At 42.4% G+C, this 21,979-nt stretch overlaps 1 protein-coding gene and 1 long non-coding RNA gene across 5 annotated transcripts in view; one reads left to right on the top strand and one right to left on the bottom strand.

The window, feature by feature from the left end:
• The window catches only part of NMU (neuromedin U), a 198,925-nt gene that overhangs the window by 138,087 nt on the left and 38,859 nt on the right, over window positions 1-21,979 (bottom strand). The window contains exon 3 of one of the 4 annotated variants that reach the window (XM_064584510.1): window positions 7,580-7,639. The exons of the other annotated variants lie outside the window; for them this stretch is intronic. The gene's annotated coding sequence lies outside the window, so the exon portion shown is untranslated. The remainder of the gene's footprint in view (window positions 1-7,579; window positions 7,640-21,979) is intronic. 4 annotated transcript variants of the gene reach the window in all.
• LOC135362946 (uncharacterized) lies at window positions 16,623-20,223 on the top strand. Its single transcript, XR_010408440.1, has 2 exons — window positions 16,623-16,996; window positions 20,028-20,223. It is a non-coding gene; the product is annotated as an uncharacterized LOC135362946 (long non-coding RNA).

The raw sequence follows: 21,979 nt of genomic DNA on the forward strand, positions 1-21,979 counted from the left end.
AAATAGCCTAAATTCACCTCCAGTGGCTATGCAAGGGGGAGTAGAGTCAGACCTATCTGGGAATTTGTGTTTGGAGGCAGCCAAGAGGAAACCAGGGTACCGGATGAACAAGCTGGACCTCAGCTTCTGCAGGGTCCCCACAAGACAGAGGTGTACCAAAAGAAGAGACCAAAACTTGGAGTATGGGGCCAGTGTGTTTGGTGATTCCAAATGGAATGCAGAAAATCAGACTCCTCTAATGAACTTTTCTCAGCATCCCACAACATCTACAGACACAATGGGGACTGAATGCTCTAACGGGGCCAACTTCAGCCCTAAGAAACAGGGAGGAGAATATGTAAACATATAGATTTCAGGGTGTACAAATATCCATTGCAATTCTTTTGATTTTCTTAAATTTATACTTTATAAAGTATAAAGACATTTTCAAGAAAAATGAAAATAATTTAAATGAATCTCTAATTTTTCTCCTAAATTTCATCTTTCTAATAAGAATATTTTATGTATTTATATAATAGAAATATTTTCAAATAAAGAGCAATCAGACATGTGTTTTTTTTTTCAGTTTTGATAAATGTCAACACTAGAAGGTCCAGGCAACATCAATTTTTAATTTAAGGACTGAAGTTTATTTGGTATTTCAGAGCACCACCTGGTGGATTAATTAGCAATAACAATACAAAACAAAAGTGAATCAAAATGGCCCTGAAACAACAGGTAATGGAACCTATGAGGCTCATCCCTTTTCTTTTCTTCCTACTTTGGCTCGCGTTCCTTCTTTTCCTCTCCCTCTTTTCACTTTCTATCCAATCTCTCCTGCCTCTGTTTACTTTCAGTTTGTCCATGCCACCTAGCTGTATTGCTGAGTCTTCAGAGTGGCTAAGAAGCTTGCTTACTTATGCCTGATTTAATAAAATCTATGAAGTTTCTAAAATTCAAGTAGAAAGTCAAATTTATTTGAAGTTGCAAAACTGGATTAGCTTCCAGAGACTAAATCTTTCTGCCCAGAGACAGGTTTGTGTTTCCCCAGGAGGGATTTTTGTTTGATTGATTTAGACAGAAACAATCATTCTAATGAAACCCCTCTTTCATAATTTATGTGTACATAATAAGTAAAGTTGACTCATTTACAGTGTTTTAGCCTATTGTTCTGATCCAGCAGCCAATGGCTTCTGAGAAAGAGGTGGGTGTAGAGCAACCTTCTTAAAGGTCTCTGATCTCAAATGACCCATAATATGAATGAGTGGAAAAGACAGGTCAAAGACATCAAGAAGTCATAAAGACTGGGGACCTGGAGACATCATGGCTTATCTATAGGGATATATTATAATAATGTATAATAATATACATTATTCAGATCCAGTCAGTTCTTCCAGTTTTTAAAAACAAGCCAAGAAGCTTGATTTTTATGAGAGAGCTTCATGCATTTAAATATTAGCAAATTTTCATTAAAATGCCTATAGGCCAACCTGCAGTGGCCCACAGGCCAACCTCTGATTAAAAGTTGTAGTATGGGGCGCCTGGGTGGCTCAGTTGGTTGGGCGACTGCCTTCGGCTCGGGTCATGATCCTGGAGTCCCGGGATCGAGTCCCGCATCAGGCTCCCCCTGCTTGACAGGGAGTCTGCTTCTCCCTCTGACCCTCCTCCCTCTCATGCTCTCTGTCTCTCGTTCTCTCTGTCTCAAATAAATAAATAAAATCTTAAAAAAAAAAAAAAAGTTGTAGTATGGGGGTACCTGGGTGGCTCAGTTGTTAAGCGTCTGCCTTCAGCTCAGGTCATGATCCCAGGGTCCTGGGATCAAGCTCCTGCATCAGGCTCCCTGCTCAGCGGGAAGCCTGCTTCTTCCTCTCCCACTCCCCCTGCTTGTGTTCCCTCTCTCACTGTGTCTCTCTCTGTCAAATAAATAAATAAGATCTTAAATAAATAAATAAATAAATAAAAATTAAAAAAAAAAGTTGTAGGATGGGTGCCTGGGTAGCTCAATCGGTTAAGTGTTTGACCCTTGATCTCAGCTCAGGTCTTAATCTCAGGGTCATGAGTTCAAGCCCCACGTTGGGCTCCATGCTGGATGTGGAGCCTACTTAAAAAAAAGTCATGGGAATTTGTAAAATAATGCTGCAATAAACATAGGGGTGCATATATCTTTTAAAATTCATTTCATTTCATTTTCTTTGATGAATGGATAAAGAAGATGCGGTACACACACACACACACACACACAGAGGAATATTACTCAGCCATAAAAAAGAATGAAACCTTGCCATTTGCAACAACATGGATGGGTCTAGAGACCATAATGCTAAGTGAAATAAGTCAGTCAGAGAAAGACAAGTACCATATTATTTCACTCATATATGGAATTTAGGGAATAAAACAAATGAACAAAGGAAAAAGAGACAAACAAAAAAATAGGCTCTTAAATATGGAGAACAAACTGTAATTGCCAGAGGGGAAGTTGACAAGGGGGATGGGGGGGGATGGGTGAAACAGGTGAAGGGGATTAAGAGTACACTTCTTGTGATGAGCACTGAACAATGTATAGAATTGCTGAATCGTTATATTGTACACCTAAAACTAATATAACACTGTCTATTAATTATATCTGAATTTTAAAAATAAATTTTAAAAAAAGGTGTGGGAATTTGGACTTCATTCACTGGATGATAGGATATGAATAAGTAAGCAGTCTGCAGCTAAAATCTGCCCCAGGTCCCCAACAAATCACTTTTGCCAAGCCGCAGGACTTCTAACCACCTCTTAATCAGCAACTCTATGTCATTACCCCCTGTTACTTCACACAGTCAGATTACAGGATCATGGGGAGTTAGGATGGCCTGGAAGTAGCCTTTCAATCCTGTGACTGTCCACATGCCTTGAAATAAACCAGGTTCAGACTTTGGCTCCAACTAGAAACCATTTAGCAGAGCTAAGAAAAACAGCTGTGGGGCTTAGGGGCTTGAAGTTTGCATTGCATTTCCAAACAAATTCATATGTAAGTTCTAAAATATATTTAAGTTAAAAATACCTTAACTCACATTTTGGCCATCTTCATCTCTACACGCCCTACTGGGGCAACCAGGGACACTTTACTACTAATTGATTTGTGAAAGATGCTGATACCATTTCCATATTTTAAAGAGAAAAATATTAGCTTCGTTCCTCAGAATTCTCCAGGAACCAGTGTAGGATTTTTTGGGTTTTGTTTCAGCATGGAAAAAACTCAGAGGATGTAACGGTGATATTTTAATAATAAATGTCATGGCCAAAAAGACTTGAAGGATGTCTGTCTGCTCAGGCTTTCATGACAGATGACCATAGATGGGGTGGCTTAAACAAAAGAAATTTATTTCTGGGATGCCTGGGTGGCTTAGTTGGTTAAGTGACTGCCTTCAGCTCAGGTCATGATCCCAGGGTCCTGGAATCGAGCCCCACATTGGGCTCCTTGCTCATCGGGGAGCCTGCTTCTCCCTCTGCTCCTTCCCTCTGCTCGTGTTCTCTCTCTCTCTTTCAAATAAGTAAATAAAATCTTTTTTTTTTTAATTTATTTCTTCACAGTGTCGGAGGTTAGAAGTCCAAGACCAAGGTGCCGGCTGACTCAGGCGCCGGTGAGGACTCTTGTCCTGCCTTGCTGACAGCCACCACCTCACCTGTCCTCCCATGGCTTTTCCTTGTTGCACGCATGCAGAGAGAGAGGGAGCATAAGCAAGCTCTCCTTTGTCATTTCTTGTAGGACACTATTCCTGTTGGATCAGGACCCCACCCTTATGACTTGGTTTAGCTTTCCTTCTATGAAGCCTTGTCTTAAAATACAGGTGCGCTGGGGGTTAGGGCCAACATAGAAATTGGGGGAGGGGGACACAAGCCTTCAGTCCATAACAAAGAAGCTGTATTGTACTTCTTTATCATTTGCATAGTATCTCTTGAAACTAAAATAATTAAAGCATTTCCTTTTTAAAAATTATAAGTATTTATTTTATTGGATTTATTTTAACCAAATTACTTTAAACCCCATACCCGGACCTACAGTCCTTTTAAACTCTAATAAGCCCACTCAATGTTTAATTTTTACATTTACTAGCCTTTCGTAATGTCTCAAATTAGTCTCTGAAACAATTATTCCTTTATTGTTAAATAATTTCCAAGTTTTAGCTTTCCACAGAACTCCAAGGCATCACTTATAATGTGAACAACAGGACGGCTTTTATCAGCATTTCCTTTAGAACTCTGAGGAGTCATCAGTTGATCATTTCTGCTAGGAGACTGGGCTCAGTCACATTGCAGACCTCTCGATTTCACCTTTGTGCTTTGGGAAATTAGCTACCTGACTAAACAAATCTGATTTTGAAGACTAACTTGTAATATTTTCAGTTATATGTAATTTTTAAAAATAGAATCCCTTTCTTTACATTTTTGAAATTATACTGAGAGATGCCCTCAGGTTCTGGGCATTAGTCCACGATCTCATTCCTCCCACCTCCCCTCTGAAAGCCTCGCAGCCATGTCTGTCCTACCCACTGGCTGCAGCTCATTCAGGGGCAGCTTATTTAAGGCTGTACTGGCCTGATCAGATTTTTTTTTTCTCACAAGAATTCAGAAGAGAGACAGAGAAAGCCTCAGGCAGTTAAGATATGGATGTTGGATTTGAACAGACTTGTCACCCAACGGCACCACTGCGGGCGACTCGGATGAGTCATCACCCGACAGCACAGGAAGCCAGCCCTCAGAAAGCAAGCAGAATGGAGCAGGTATACAGAGCAAGGCCCCTGTAACCTACAAAGACCTTCTCCACGGTTCCCAGTTCTCATCCTTCTGAGCCTCCACTGTAGTTAGGCAGACTTACAGTGGAATCAGTTCTTTACTGTTCTAAAATATAGTGCAGGGCGCCTGGGTGGCTCAGATGGTTAAGCGTCTGCCTTCGGCTCAGGTCATGATCCCAGGGTCCTGGGATTGAGTCCCATATCGGGCTCCCGGCTCAGCGGGGAGCCTGCTTCTCCCTCTGATCCTCTCCCCTCTCATGCTGTTTCTCTCTCACTCACTCTCTAAAAAATAAATAAAATCTAAAAAAAAAAAAAAAAAAAAGACAAAAAAATAAAATAAAATAAAATATAGTGCATTGGGGCACCTGGGTGGCTCAGTCAGTTAAGCATCTGAGTCTTGGTTTGGCTCAGGTCATGATCTCGGGGTCATGAGATCCAGCCCCGCATCGGGCTCCACGCTCAGGGTGGAGTATGCTTATCCCTCTCCCTCTGCTCCTCCTCCCACTCACACACACTCTCTCTCTCTAAAATAAATAAATAAAATCTTTAAAATAAAATAAAATATAGTGCATTAATAGAAAATCTGAGTCCAACAGATCAAGAGACAACTGCCACGGCAAAGCTAGTTTGTTACTCACAGTTCCCAAGAGGAGGGGGCCACATGAGGAAACACCAGGCTTGGTCGTGAAGAAGAAAGAAGGGGGAACTGTGGGCAAAAGCCTCTATTGTGGCTTCCATGGGAAGGAACGGGTGAAGCAGGCAAATAGGTTTAGAATTATCCGAATAATTTCAGCAGGCTGTGGGGCACAGAAGCTGTCCCTAGTTGCCTAGTATTTGGCCCAGAGTGTAAGAGCCTGATAAAGGAGATGGTTGGAGTGTGGATTTTGCATCAGTTGGTCTGTATTGGAAAAACATGCCCCTGGAGGGAGGACCCCTGAGGAGGCTGGGGAGGAAATGAGGGAGGCAGGAGGCCCAGGCGAGGTGACCAAGGCAGAGTATTGGGTTATCCAGAACAGGGCATGTCCAGCATATGCATGTAGGGCAGATGTTAAAGCATCAAATTTACAGAAACTAGGAATATGGTTAATACACTTATATCCGAACATGCTCTAAAATAGGTTCAGAAACTGGTCCAAAGTTGCAGGGCTGATCAGGGGCAACAGCAGGATGAAATAAGCCAAGTTCCTTGCTAACATGCCACCCTGCCTCTGTTGTGCTTTGATTAAACCTGGGGCTGGCCTGGGGCCTCCGGTCTCTTTGCAGGATAATATGGGGTGCGGGACCCAGACTCCACAGTAGCAAAAGCAAAACCCCACACAAAGAATTCTTTTGATCCTTCGTGGAAGGGGAAATGTCACTTTGGGGAGCAAACTCCCAAGCTAAAATAGCACTGTTCCCTTTAAGCAATAACAGAATTCACACCTACCCAGAACATCAATGGTTCCTTTTTCACATACCTGTCATTTGGAATTGATATTACATATCATGGTATGGTTAGTCTTTTGCAAAGATACATAGTGGTTTTCCTGTTTCTAAGATGCTATTAAGACTGACCTGAGTGAGTATGCCGCTGTAGGATCAATAGCCTTTACCTCAAGACTGATAGGTGAAGCCACTGCTGAAAATGCCCTTTCACCTCGGTTCTCCCCATGCTAACTTCCGAATTTGGTGCACTTAGACATATTATGTTCCTTTTTATCTACTCTCATGCTCCCATTGTCTGTGCTACACATTTTGGGACTTTACACAGTGCCTTATTAGAGCACTGATTGGACAATACATTTTTTTGTGTCTGGTCTCTCCTTTTAGATTACAAACTTCTTACTGGCAAAAGTATGCCAAATTTCCTTTTCTTCTCTTTCTCTGATTATCCCCCATATAAATGTCCGGGCTGCAAGAGGGAGGCATGAGCATGAATGAGTTATCAGAATATTACTATAACAAAACCAAAATAAATGAAATTTAAAAATCAATTGAGCTGCTTTTAAGCTATTCGGCTTTCCACTAGTTGGTGATTACTATCCTTGATTTTAAAAATGTCTCCATCTTTTGTCTTACAGTCTAGTTTAATTTGTGCATTTAATCGTAGGTAATGTAACATATGGCTGGTCTTATATCAGTTGGGGTGACTACACGAATCACATGTAAATTAAAAGCATGATGATGTATTTACCTCATTGGATGCATTTGTGTCACGAAATCTTAAAATGAACAGTATTCTAAAGAACACACATGTGCACATACACAAACATATGCTCCTGGTTTCTGATAGATGATTGCACTGCCTGATTTGGTGGTGTTCTAGAAAGAGTGCAATAGAGAGAATAAAAAATCCAGAAATTGACACAAACTCATAAAGTTTATATACCTGTTTTAGTATTTTGACCCATGTTGTGCATTCATTCAATCATTCATTCATTCATTCATTCAACAAGTATTTATTGAATATGTGGTACTGGTCACTGTTCTAAGTATCCAGGTGAAAACAAACAGATGCAACAAGAAAAGATAAGACAATTCTCTCTTATTTTTTTAATCAATGGCATAGAGGACTATACTAATATGTCCATTTATATATAAAAAAACTAAGGGTAAAAGGGATATATGTACTTGCCCAAATACATGTAAGTAGTAAGTGATAACATTAGGATTCAGATCCAGGTCTGTATGTCTAGTCCCATGTACTTTTCAACATACCCTGTTAATTTCAGCCCCAGTAAACATTTATAGGAGATTATCCTAAATTTCAAATCGAAGATGTTAAACGAATCTATTAATGACTTTCCTTTAAACTGTAAGAATTGTCTACAGAAAATGTGTACCTTAGAGAACTGCGTGTTTCTTGATATTGTTCTTGTACTCTGTGCAATACAGCAAAAATCCTAAAAAAAAATTAAAAAGAATAAACCTTTCTCACCACTCACACACACATATATACAATACATACACACACACTCAGAAGACTATACATACACACTTATGAAGTAACCTTGTAAAGTCATTTGCTCTGTTTCTCCCTGGTCAAGTCAAATGATTATAATTTTTTTTTTAAATATCATATACTTCTCCTGGAGTAAAGATTAATTAAAAAGTAGTTCATTATTTATTTCATGAAATAAATTTCAATGGCAGTAATATTGTTAAAGTATTTCTCTTTTCACTTAAAAAGAAATGCCTGATAGTTTCAGGTAGACTTAATTTTTAAAAAATAGACCATTTCTTAATTTTTCAATTATATAATTTTTGTCAGTGGTGACATTACTAAGTACCCTTCAAACGGGCTGTTCTATTTCATAGATGATATTTTTCAACAAGCTGCACAATGCTACCTAAAAAGATAGTGAAGTTCAAATATATAAAATGATTTTTAAATCAATAATCAGTTTTACCATATCTCCTAACACTAGTAGAAACCAAATTTGTGCATTGAAGGTAAAGAAATACACTGTGCATATGGCATTTTTGGCACACTGGGATATATATGAATATGCCAGTTAAAAACTGAACTCCAGCTAAAGACCAAAGTGCAAGATACAAAGAAAAATTTAAAAACATAACAATGAGTAAAAAGGAGTCTTTCTCTTCTGTTCAAACTGACACCAAGGATTTTTCCTCAGCTTTTTCCTAAGTGTTTCGATCTTGGTTATAAATAGTAGTTTTACATTGCCAGTAGCTAATTTCCAGAAACATCCTAAGACTTCAGGGTTTAGCTATGTATTATTTGGGCAAGGCAAGGCTATTCTGCAGCATCAAACAACCTGAGAACTCTCAGCAGTTTAAAACAGCAGATTCCTCACTCATGGGCATGCCCTGGGTCAGCAGCGGGCTTTGCCTGCTCTTGGAATCACTGCTAAGCTGACAAGAGGCTGCGTCCCGACGAAGGCAGAGGAGGGAAAGAGAATGTGGAGAACCACGTGCTAGTTCTTAAAACTTCTACCCAGAAATGACATACATCACTTCTGCTCATAGGCAATTGGCGAAAGCAAATCATAGGACCAAGCCTCTGTCAACAGGGTAGGGATGAACAATTCTTCCACCGAGGGATACACCGAATGTTTATAAATAATACAGCTTGCCACAAGCTCTAAAAGTACCCTGTGCCTAGGACCATAGTTTATTAAATAAGCTCTCTGCATTATTTCATTTGATTCTGATGACAACCCCTTGTGATATAAGGTGCAGGAAAGGTAGGAGTGCTAGGTAGGTAGGGCTGCAAAACCTTTCAGCAGAACCAACTCATCAATGTTCGCTGCTTCTGCTATTTCTGGTCTTCCACATCAGCCAATCAGACTGGCGCAAAGGGTGGGAGAAGGCCAAATCAAAGCCCCTTCTAAATGGCTCTGCTGCCCACCAGCTTCATGCATCCTACTTCCTGCCTTGGAGTGCTCCCAATTCCTTGTATTCTCTGCTATTCCCTGGAATGGAGCGGGTGGGTGAGGCTAGAGGGGCGATGACCAACAGGAGAGACAGGCCCACCAAAACAGTGAAGCCTGGTCATCTGATCTGAGGACAGGGAGCCACCACCAGAGTGCAGCTATGTCCCTGGAGAGTGATCGAAGTGTTACATATCAAGAACACAGGGTGCCTGCTCCAGGTGAACCCTTCTGGATAAATGCCAATAAAGAACATGTTGAGATAGGTAATAGTGTACGTGAGCTTCATAGCTGATGAAACTCAAAGGGCTTTCAAGGGTGTTAAATTCTTTGGTCTCTCACTGATATGAGGAATTCTTAATCTCAGGAAACAAACTGAGGGTTGCTGGAGTGGGGGGTGGGGTGGGAGGGATGGGGTGACTGGGTGGTAGACACTGGGGAGGGTATGTGCTCTGGTAAGCGCTGTGAATTGTGCAAGACTGTTGAATCTCAGATCTGTACCTCTCAAACAAATAATGCAATATATGTTAAGAAAAAAAAAAAGAAGAAGAAGAAGGTAGTGGGAGGGGAAGAATGAAGCGGGGGAAATCGGGAGGGCTAGACGAACCATGAGAGACGATGGACTCTGAAAAACAAACTGAGGGTTTTAGAGGGGAGGGGGGTGGGAGGATGGGTTAGCCTGGTGGTGGGTATTAAAGAGGGCACGCTCTGCATGGAGCACTGGGTGTTATGCACAAACAATGAATCATGGAACACTACACCTAAAACGAATGATGTAATGTATGGTGATTAACATAACAATAAAAAATTAAAAAAAAATTCTTTGGTCTCCAACAGGGGCCCTGGGTGACCCATAGATTCTTCCTGACCCATATGTCAATATGCTCACTGCTTCTGCCACAGTCATGGGTAGATCCTCACTTCTGGTCACTGCAGTCACGACACCTTTCCCTCCCACCATGGGTGAAATGCAGACAGTAGCAGCTTGTAGATGGCGTCCTTTGGTTCCTACGGGGCTTCTTACCTGGACTCTCTGCCCTCTGCTCTGGGCAGGGTGGTAGAGCGGTAAAGCACACGGATGCCACCATCAGACAGACCTGAGCATAAATCTGACTGTATCACTTGTCAGTCGAATGCCCTTCGAAAACTCTGTTCCTCCATTACCTCATCTTTAAAATGGAAATGATAATACTACTTATTGCCCAGAGTCATTATTGTAAGGGTCAAATGGGTTCAGGTGTAAAGCATTCCTCATATTATCTGACCTGCAGAAAGCCCTCAATTATGCTAGCTACTATTATGTTAATCATGATTGTGATGATGATGTGCCGCTCAGCTGTGCAGGACACACACACACACACACACACCTACCTACACACACACACACCTACCTACCTACACACACACACACACCTACCTACCTACCTACACACACACACCTACCTACCTACCTACACACACACACCCCTACACACACACACCTACCTACCTACAAACACACACACCTACACACACACACACCTACCTACCTACACACACACCTACCTACCTACCTACACACACACACACCTACACACACACACACCTACCTACCTACCTACACACACACCTACACACACACACACCTACCTACCTACCTACACACACACACCTACACACACCACACACCTACCTACCTACCTACACACACACACACCTACACACAGCTACCTACCTACACACACACACACCTACCTACACAGACACACACACCCCTACCTACCTATACACACACCCCTACACACACACCCCTACCTACCTACCTACACACACACACCTACACACACACCTACCTACATACCTACCTATACACACACACACCTACACACACACACCTACCTACCTACCTACACACACACACACCTACCTACCTACACACACCTATCTACCTACCTACACACACACCTACCTACCTACACACACACACACCTACCTACCTACCTACAAACACACACACCCACACACACACACCTACCTACACACACACCCACACACACACACCTACCTACACACACACACACCTACACACACACCTACCTACACACACACACCTACCCACACACACATACCTACCTACCTACCTACACACACACACATACACACACCCCTACCTACCTACACACACACACCTACCTACCTACACACACACACCTACATACCTACACACACACACCTACACACACACCTACCTACCTACCTACACACACACACACCTACCTACACACACACACCCCTATACACACACACACACCTACCTACCTACACACACACCTACACACACACACCTACCTACCTACACACACACCTACCTACCTACACACACACCTACACACACACACCTACCTACCTACACACACACACACACCTACCTACCTACACACACACACACCCCTACACACACACACACCTACCTACCTACACACACACAGCTACCTACCTACACACACACACACCTACCTACACAGACACACACACCCCTACCTACCTACACACACACACCTACACACACCACACACCTACCTACCTACCTACACACATCTACCTACCTACACACACACACACCTATCTACACACACACACCTACACACACACCTACCTACATACCTACCTACACACACACACCTACACACACACACACCTACCTACCTACCTACACACACACACCTACACACACACACACACCTACCTACCTACCTACCTACCTACACACACACACACACACACCTACCTACCTACCTACCTCTGCTATTGGGCCCGGATCCACCCAGTGCTGCTGTAAACCATCCCCTTTCCTTCACCAGGAAGGTGGCTGCTTTCCCTAAGTCAGCAGAATAAGAAGGCAGCATGCCTTGTCCCCCAGGTCCCAAACCCCTCTCTTTTCCTTCTTCTGTCAGAAACACAAATTACAACACCTTGAGTTCCGCCTCCATGAGGCCTTTCCATCCATGAAACTGCACCGAAGCACTTCTGGGGCCAGCCCCAGCCCGAATCCTTCTATCCCTGCGGACTCCCTTCCTCAGGGTCACACAACACCCCACAAGTGCCTGGTAGGCCCACTAGCAACAAAATGACCGCTAAAGATGTGGTAATGTGAATAAAGAAAATCAAAATTAGCTTACAAATACTGAGAAAATTGTATCTATGAAATTCAGGGACTCACAAAATCCAAGTCCTCTCAACTTCCAAATTCTAAAGGTCCACTAAATTTGCTTTTTCCTCAGGGTTCTACCTACGGCCCACTACTCCTGTTGAGCAAAGGGAGAGCAAATTAATTTGTTTTTCGTCTTTTGGCAGGTTTCACGGTATTAGAGGAAAAGAAAAGTGTTTTATTGACTTAATAGTGAATCTGAAAGGCTTTCAGATCTATCCTTGTCAATAAATGCTCTAAGGATATAGATCATCAAAAATAAAATTAAGGGCTTAAAAAAATGAAGAAAAGGAATAGCTGTCATTTCGCTGGAATCCCCTGGAAATCAAACTTTAATGCCAAAGCAACCAGTAAATTTATAGCACAGTGTAACACAGTGCAAATAGCTCTAGAATGGGAATGAATTTGTTGTGTTCGAGGAACAGAAAAGGCCCCATAGAGCTGGAGCACTGTGGGTGAGGAGGTCACTGGTATGAGATGTCAGAGAATGGTGTGGTAAAATGAGTTATTAGCCCCAATGTCTCCCTCCCTCCCTCTCCCTCTCTCTCTCTCTCTCTCTCTCTCTCTCACACACACACACACACACACACACACACACACCAAGTCCATGTCCTTTCCTTTGACATATCACTGCAATTCCTCTCAAAGAGGAAGTAGATCTCCCTACCCTTGGAACTTGCCCTGAAATTGTCTTTGGTTGATAGGATGTCAGTTGCGCTAAGTGCTCAGGTCTGCCCTCTTGTGCCTCCATTGCCTGTTGGTGATTGGAGAAGAAGAGGCCTGTGGAGCAGAATGGCCCCAAGCAAGCTTGCAGCATGAAGCAGAGCTGCCCCGTCCATGCAGCCCAGATCAGCCAGCCCCCAGCCAACCTGCACACGCGTGAGCCAACCAGCTGGATCAGCAGAACGGCCCTGGCTGGCTAGCAGATCCATGAGAAAAAGAGTTGTTTTAAGCCAGATTTTTTAGGATGGTTCGTTCCTCAGTATCGCCCTGGCAATATCTAACCCATATTGATGGTGTAGGGCTTTGTTTGCCAGAAAAAGCATCCATTTTACTCCTGGGACAGGCTTCTAAGGAGTGCAGTGGCATTATCTGATTTACAATGAATGGCTCATAAAACCATTGCAGCCATCCAGGTAAGAGAGGCTTGGACTAAAGTAAGACAACTGAAGGAAAAGAGAAGTGGATGGAATTGAGAAACTTTGTAGTTTGCAGGAGCAGAGAAACAGCGAGGTAGTGGTTGAGGCTGGGGAAATGTGAAGAGAAGAGAAGGTTCTGTTTATCTGTCTGTTGAAGACCCGAAATTACTAGAACATGTCTGCTTGCTGAAGGGAAGGATCCAGGAGAGGGAGGGGCTGGCCAGGGGCAGCGGGCGCAAGACAGAGCCCTCGCTGGGAGCCTTGCCTTGTCCTAAGTGGGTCACCGAATTCTCCCTTTTAACCTGCATGACACTGTGAAGTCAATAACATTAACACCGCATGTTACAGACGGGGCAACTGAGGTACACCTGGGAGGTGGCAGAGCCAAGATTCACACTCAGGCAGTCTGACTCAGGGCCCATGTACTTAGCCAAGAAGGCAAACTACTGCGGGAGCCCTGGCCCCCAAGAAGTGCAAGGGGATGGGGAGCCCAGTACCAGAGGAGAGGTTGGTGTTCAATATGCTCAGGGATGCTTCACCCGCAGAGACAGGAGTGAAAGGGACACTCTGGTTACAGATAGAGAGAAGCTGTCTGCTGGCCTGGCGATGATGAGGAGGGGGTTCCTGCCTTCTTTTGTATCTTTATTAAGCTGTACACAAGGCAAGATTATCAAATGAATGTAGTAAGTGAGGAGAAGAATCTAGGAGAAAGGAAAGGAAGTGAAATAGTCACATTAGGGAGGGAGGAGCTAATATACTGAGGAAATAAAGTACATTACAGCGCAGTAGCCAAGAATTTAAAGAGAGGCTGGCTAACACGCTTGAGTGCTTTTTCTCCATATGATTTAGCTGTTCGGGTTCAGGCTTGAGGGAGGGAGACAGGAGAGGGAGAGGATATTTGCAGGGGTGTGATTATAGTGAGAATGAAGGACCTAAGCTGGAAATGGAGGGAACCAACAATAAAATCAGGAAGAATAGTAGTAAAATAAAAAAGTATGAGAGAAAATTCAATGAATTAAAGGGTCAAATGCATCTGAAGGACTGCTGGATGGGGACTAGCACAGGCAGGCTGGAACCATAGGAGATGCTGGTCAAGAGACAGAAACTTGGAAGTCAAGATGTGGACATAGTCCAGTTACAGGCACCAGGAATGTCAAAGTTAAGACAGCAGGAGTGGTGGCTGAGGTAGAAAGAATAATCCAGGATCAAAGAAGCCAAGGTGCTAGAGGCCAAACCTCCAGAAAAGATGCCAGGGACTTGTGACAGGAAGACAGCAAGGCAGGCTGGCCAGCCATGATTGAGGAGGGTCTACAGACCATAGATACAGCAACAGAGAGGGGTGGTAAAGTCTGAAGGCATAAAATCCAAAGGAGCTGGGTGTTTGAAGGAAGAAGGAAGAGAAATGAGCGGGGTGCTAGAAGGACACTCACCCCAATCTCCAGGGCCTGTAATACTTGCACTATGAATAAGGATGATGATGATGATAGAACAGCGATAGTAAGCTGCTTCCACTGGAGACTACTGCAGGGGAGGTGATGTCCATAGCAAGCACCCAGGGTTCAGTCCAGTCAAGCAAGTGATAAGGACATTCGAAGCAGCTGGGGATCTGGAGGGTTTGCTGTGATAGCCCTACATTCCAAATGGCCTCAGAAAGAGTGTGGGAGGTTGGGGAAGAGCAGGAAATGGGGTCAGATGAGTGGAGGTAGAGAACAGTAGCAGAGGGTACAGGCAATGTGGAAGCCTGGGGGATGTGGCCTTCTGAGGGTATGTGAGGCATGACGGGATTAGTCCTGATAAGCCCACAGGGAGGCCTGGAGACCACATCAGACCAAACAGCATACAGTTACAGGGCCACATGCCTCTCCTGCTGACCACGGTGGTGGTGGCCCATGTTGGAAGCCAGAGTGTGAGACCTTTTTCATTTGTCCAGAGTTAGGGAGGGGCTAGCAGAACAGGCACAACAGAGTGGGAAAAAACAATTAGAAAATTAATTCATCATAGTTCTGCTTCTATTGTGTAACAAAGAATAATCATTTACTGCTTAAATAGGACAGTGATTTAAAATAGTAGTTTTTTAAAAAAAATTATTTTTTTATTTTTTATTTATTTATTTGACAGAGAGAGATAGCAAGAGAGGGAACACAAGCAGGGGGAGTGGGAGAGGGAGAAGCAGGCTTCCCGCGGAGCAGGGAGCCTGATGCGGGGCTCGATCCCAGGACCCTGGGATCATGACCTGAGCCGAAGACAGACACTTAACGACTGAGTCACGCAGGTGCCCCTAAAATAGTAGTTATTGGAAAGTATTGAATCAGCCTCTCTCTTGCTATGAATTGTAAACTTGCAAAATCCCAAGCAAGCTTTGAAATGAACTTATGCTCTTGACTACACTTAACACTAATGACAGTGAATCCAGACTTAAAACACATAAATGATTTACTTAGATGGGATAAGCATAAACAAGATCCTTCTTCAGGGTTCTTTCCTGCTGTGAACATTGATGAGTATCATCAGAACAGAAAGTATTCAGACTTGATTCTGCCAAAAAATGCACTGTGACATTGGTGGGCATTCAGGTGTTATTTATGACAGCTAATCTTATGACATATTGTTTTGTTTCTAAATATAATATTTCATAATTCAAGTGTCCACAAATGAGTGGCTAGTCGATGAGATTATAATACCACTACATAATGTATCATACAATATAGCTATAAAAAATGAGGTATATCTATATATGCCAGTAAAGTGACAAAAAGGAAGATCTATTACACAACATACAGAATGACTGCATGTGTGTGTTCAGAGAGAGACAGAAAGAATGCACACAGGAAAAAGAGTTACTTCTGATAGATAATTTTTTTTAGGGATTACTTCTTTAGAGTAGAAATACTGAATGTTTTGTTTTTAAGTTTCTTCCATCTTCATCTTTTTTACATTTTCAGCTGTAGCACAGAGGAACAGGGAATAAATAAATAAGGGTCTATCTATCATGGCCAGCAGAAAATCTCAAAGGTCAATCAAAAGGTACTCGTGTTCCTCAGAACATGTTCCTGTTTGTCAGTGAAGCTTGTCTGAACATTCACTATTGCACCGACTGGTGTTCTTCCGTAGCTCTTACATTTCCTGTTTTTTAAGTAAAACTGCATTTGCAGCAGGGTGTATCCAAACTAGATTGTCGGTAATCTAGTTTCCAGAACTGGTGACCTAGAGATCTTTGTGAAAATCATCAGCACCAAGTCAGTCATCAAAAAGATCATTCTCTGACAGAAGAAAAAGCCCTTCTTTTCCAGGTTAGGAGGGGCGCCCAGAAGAGGAAGACAAGGAGATGAATGGAATGGGATAGAGTCTGCTCCCTTCATAGTCTATGGCTCTGGTTTCAAACTGTGATGAAGAGAAGGTCTAACCATGAACCCGAAGGGCATGGAGAGGAAGCCCTCCGCATCCCACAACAGACTGAGAGACCACGTGTAGAATCAGCCCTGTGCCCAGCAACATTCCCAGGGCAGCAGAAGGAGCTTGGTGAGGAAGCAAGAGAAAAACGTGAGTGCATAAATTTCTGAACACAAGCAGATACCACTTTGGGGATGCCTGAATTAAGGAGAAACGTTTCAGGGAGGGAATAAAATGGAGGCCAAGATTTCCCATGATTTGGGCAACAATGTTAATAGGGCTGCATTTGCACTGAAGTCCTGCGGGAGCTCCAGTATATAAATTTCTTATTTCCATGCTCCTGGTGCCGTAGAAAACTATGGCCTACAGGACTACATTTGAATTTAGGTCATAACTTCTTTAGCCTATTGCTGAAGACTGCCAAAAAACTTGGTTTCTCTTTTTAAACTCAAATTACTCTGTGCCCAGATCATAAAAACTCATGGAATCTTCAATTTACCTTTGAGCTCTGATCTACTTTTTTATGACACATCTCCACTTGACATTGCGATGGAAACTGTCCTCTGGACATTTAATCAAACACTAATCACGTAAGGGTTCCTTACTTGAAGAACAGCCCTATGAAATTAGAATCCTTGAAGATGTATTTAATTTTAAGTTAAATCGCTGAGTATTCCTAAATAAGAATAGCAGGGTAAAAAAAAAAGAAAAAAGAAAAAAAGTAGAGACTCCATTGGCGCGAGCCAAGCTACTCATGCTGTTTGACAAAGTCCAAGTATGGGGGACGATCCTGAAAACAGGAGACTCCACAGCTGGCTCCTGCTATTCTCTTTCATTTTGTTTATGGCAATCTTTATAATTGTGGGAATATTTCTGGGCTGGCTCCTGCTATTCTTTTTCATTTTATTTATGGCAATCTTTATAATTGTGGGAATATTTCTGGGGTTTCATGATAAAGTGACTACTCATCTTAGTTACGCCTATCTAAGCAATCATAATGAAACTCATTCCATGAAGAATTAGTTTCTATAGAACAAAATAACAAGATGGTCATGCTCTGTCTAGCACCTTTCTCTTTGCGTACTGTTTTTTAGTTTTAGCGAAAGCCAATAAGCAGAAATCAATAAAGGTCATGTTAATCATTACAAAGGAAAAATGAAAGGCGGCTATGGCTGTAATCCAGAAAATGATCTAAGATTTGGAAAAACAAAAATATCCTAACATATAAATAAAGTTCCTCCGAGGCTGTCAGGAGGAGATGCTTGCAACCTGATCCTGTGTCTGTGTCTCCTCATTTGCCGACGCCGTCCTTTCCTACGAGAGACCCACCCCGGCTGGAGCTGGACTCCGGCACTCCATGGCATTTGCCACATGCCTCTATTGAGGCCCTAGTACTTTTAGCAAAGCTGTCTTTAAGAATGTGCCGTAGGCTCTATTGGAAAGAACATAAGTAATGGAAAGTGGAGGCTGGACAATGGCAAGCTGGCTCAACTTCTCGGAGCATCCTTCATTAGATCCAGCTGCAAAAGCTAGAAGCTATAAAAAATGTATGCAGGACTTCTTTTTAAGCATTAACACACCGCTACTTTAAATGCTGGTTCTGACTGAGAAATTCCTCTCTGCAGGTGCTTTTACCCCCATAACCTCCGCAAGCTGCCAGGGCCTCAGGAGACTAAACAAATTGCTAACTTAAAAATTCATTATAGTATCTATTCCCTTTCCAAGACATAAAATGTACTCTGTAATTTGCTCTTCTGAATCCCCTGAGACCTTGGTCTTCAAGGCCCTGTGTGCTTGTATGACGCCATCTCTTGTCCATTATTAACATACTAGATAGGCTTTTTAAAAACACATCACACCCAAAAGTCCTAAAATGGGAAGTGAAAATGTCACTAGCCAGCACATTAATTTCCCTGAAGTAAGCAAGAGCAAAAGTGATGACAGAGGTAATACCAACACACTAGGTTCCTGGCAGGGAAGTGTGAACAGTTCAGCTCTATAGCTTGTATTTACCAACAGATGGGGGCAAATGGATGATGAGGTCCAGGGGCAGGGAGTCACTGTTAGAAGTCCCTGAACAAAAGAAGTTCAATTCTGTGCAGCTATGAAAAATAATATAAAATTATCAGGGATATAATATAAAGGTAGGAAGTTTAAATAGGCATTATTTAAAAAATATAAAGATTAGCCATATAACCAAAGGCCAAGACTTAGTACAGGTAAAGCAGATAGCTGCTTACCTTCTCACATTTCAAAGATTCTCATAAAAAGAGCACATAAATCCAAGATGGTTACAACTGAAAAAGGCCGAGTCAAGATGCTTCTAGAATGGACCCATGGGGAAAGATGGGAGACTAGACTCCAGAACCAGGGAAACAGACCCAGTCACAGAGCACAGTGAGATCCCTGAGAAATTGAGGAGTGAAAAGTGGGTATTATGGATATTATTCCAAACTAAGCCGTTGGAGTCTAGGTCATGATTAATAACCAGATTTTCATTCTTGGAAAGCTTGGGTCTGCATTCAGTTCAAAGGACTTCCCTAAAATTTAGTCAACTGGCAAACATAGTAGATAGACATGGATTAAACACATGAAAGAATGGAAAGGCCTAACTGAAGAAAAACCCATGGATTATTTAAAGATAATGTTTCTTTTTTTGAAATAGAGCACCTTTTGGAATGCAGTGATAGATGGAGGCAAAGAGAACAATTTGATTAGACGGGGGTACAAGAAAAGTCCAAGAACGCTAAGAGTTTGGCCAGTCATCATAATCCATTACGGATGAGATCAGAGATGAGCAAAGTCAATCTTGATGATACTGGCATACATGATGAAAGAACGTGTCCCTCAGAACCCAGCACCCGTGTGACACACTGGTTCGCTCTAGAGGTGCTCTCAGCCACAGGACCTGGATTTATACCAGGCATCCCCTAGGCCTGGATAAAAGATCCCTCAAGACTATTTACATAACATTACTTCAATTTTGTCTTCACTTAGCATCCCTCTGACCGTGAATTCAGCCTTTTAGTCACCCCGATACAGGAAGGATTCATTAAATGATAAAAATGAATATTTTAGTGGCTGAAAAGGGATATTCCCCATCAAAATTAATAAATCAACATTCAGATATACACCATTCTCTTGAAAGTTAACATTGGTCTGTCCTCTTCTCTTGTCTCAGGAAGTGTATCATGAGGCACTGGCATGGAAACTTCTAGAACTGCAAATCAAACCTCGGACCTGGACAACAGGCATTTTACCACCTTGTGGGGCAGCTTGACAGCCAGTTGGTTAGCCCCCCCTTAAGTGGCTCTACACCCACATGTAAAAAAAAAAGAATACATGATCTACTTAATATCCTGGGAATTTAGCACCAGTGACTATGTGAATCAGAAATCAACTATATAAATCAATAACCAATTAAACCCATTAGATTGTATAAGAGTAGACACCATATCTATTTTGTTTGTTGTGGGCCCTAATGCACTTCCTGACATGTATTAGGAACTCAAGAGATATTTTTTTGAATAAATAAAAATTTAAGAAAATAAATATCTCCTTAGGGAGGTAAGGGAGTGGGGGAAGAATTTAGGTTCTTTCCAGATTAAGCTGCTGAGTGAGATGTGATGACTTTTCATATGACTATTAAGCCAAGTGCTTTCCATCCTTCGGAGCAGCTATTCATAAAAATTTTTGGACGCAGAGAGAACTATGAATATACGTCAGTCATGTGATTGGTCTGTTCATTATAATACGAAGCTGTGAAGATTCGAGTTGTTCCTGCTTTGTTGGGGGAGGTCACCGAGAAGACGTGACCTATGAGCTGGACCGCAGCAGTACAGAGACTCCTCACCGGTCCCCTGTCCTTGGAATGTGCATCCTGCTTGCCTTTCCTGCTCCCAGAAGCTGGCCCCAAAGACATAGCCTTGAGACAGTGATTATTTGTGACTGAACCCAGTTAAGGCCTTTATGTAAACTTTTAAGATTTGGCAGGCAGGTATGGAGATCTACTCATCTTGAGACCACCCAAGACAGGTCTCGTATCTAAGTTCTCTTGCTTATTACACCTGCCACCTACCAATTTGGAGTAGACTGCCTCTTTCTTCAGTCTTTCTGCCCTCTGTGTATGGGGGCTAGCTTTGGATTACACCCGAGAAGCTCCCAAGAAGGTTGCAAACTAACATGCTTTAATATAAAGATAAACAGAGATTATTTAAAAATTATTTCCTGTTTATATTTACTATCTAGCTGGAAGAAAAGAGACCCCTGAATGTCCCTGAATGAACAGAGAGAATAACAACCCATGAAAAATGGATAAACAACTACCTTTATGTTGTGCTTGTTATCTGAGGGAACAGAGTGTGATAAACCACAGCAGATAAGCCAGGACGTACATGCCTTCGTCACGGAGGTTGGGCAGGTCTTCCGCACACACTGCGGCATGCGGCCTTGTCATCTTCTATTATGCTGTGTTGAAAGGTTATGAACTCCCTAACATCAAAGCTATTTCTAGCTTTTAAAATGTCAGAGTTTAGGGGCGCCTGGGTGGCTCAATCGTTAAGCGTCTGCCTTTGGCTCAGGTCATGATCCCAGAGTCCTGGGATCGAGCCCCACACTGGGCTCCCTGGTCCGCAGAAAGCCTGCTTCTCACTCTCCCTCTCCCACTCCCTCTGCTTGTGTTCCCTCTCCCGCTGTCTCTCTCTGTCAAATAAATAAATAAAATCTTAAAAAGATAAAATAAAATAAAATGTCAGAGTTTAAGGCCCAAGCCAAAGACCCCAGGCCTTAGGAAAAGGAGGCTAAGACTTTTAAAATCTAGTGAGGACATTGTGTGAGTGCAATAAGCCAGACACAAATATTGGACAAATATTGTATGATTCCACTTACAGGAGGAACCTGGAATAATCAAATTCATAGAGAAAGAAAGTAGAACAGAGAGTGCCAGGGCTGTGGGAAGGAGGGGTGGGAATGGGGAGTTAGTGTTTAGCGGTACTGAGTTTCATTTGGAGATGATGGAAAAGCTCTAGAGAAGCAGAGTGGCGATGGTTACACAACAGCGTGAATGTACTTATTGCCACTGAACTGTACACTTAAAAATGGTTAAAATGATAAATTTTATGTTATGTATATGTC

The sequence above is a fragment of the Mirounga angustirostris genome, unplaced genomic scaffold, assembly GCF_029215605.1.
Source record: "Mirounga angustirostris isolate CCGP_5_RB_7025 unplaced genomic scaffold, mMirAng1.0.hap1 SCAF_2, whole genome shotgun sequence".
Lineage (NCBI taxonomy): Eukaryota > Metazoa > Chordata > Mammalia > Carnivora > Phocidae > Mirounga > Mirounga angustirostris.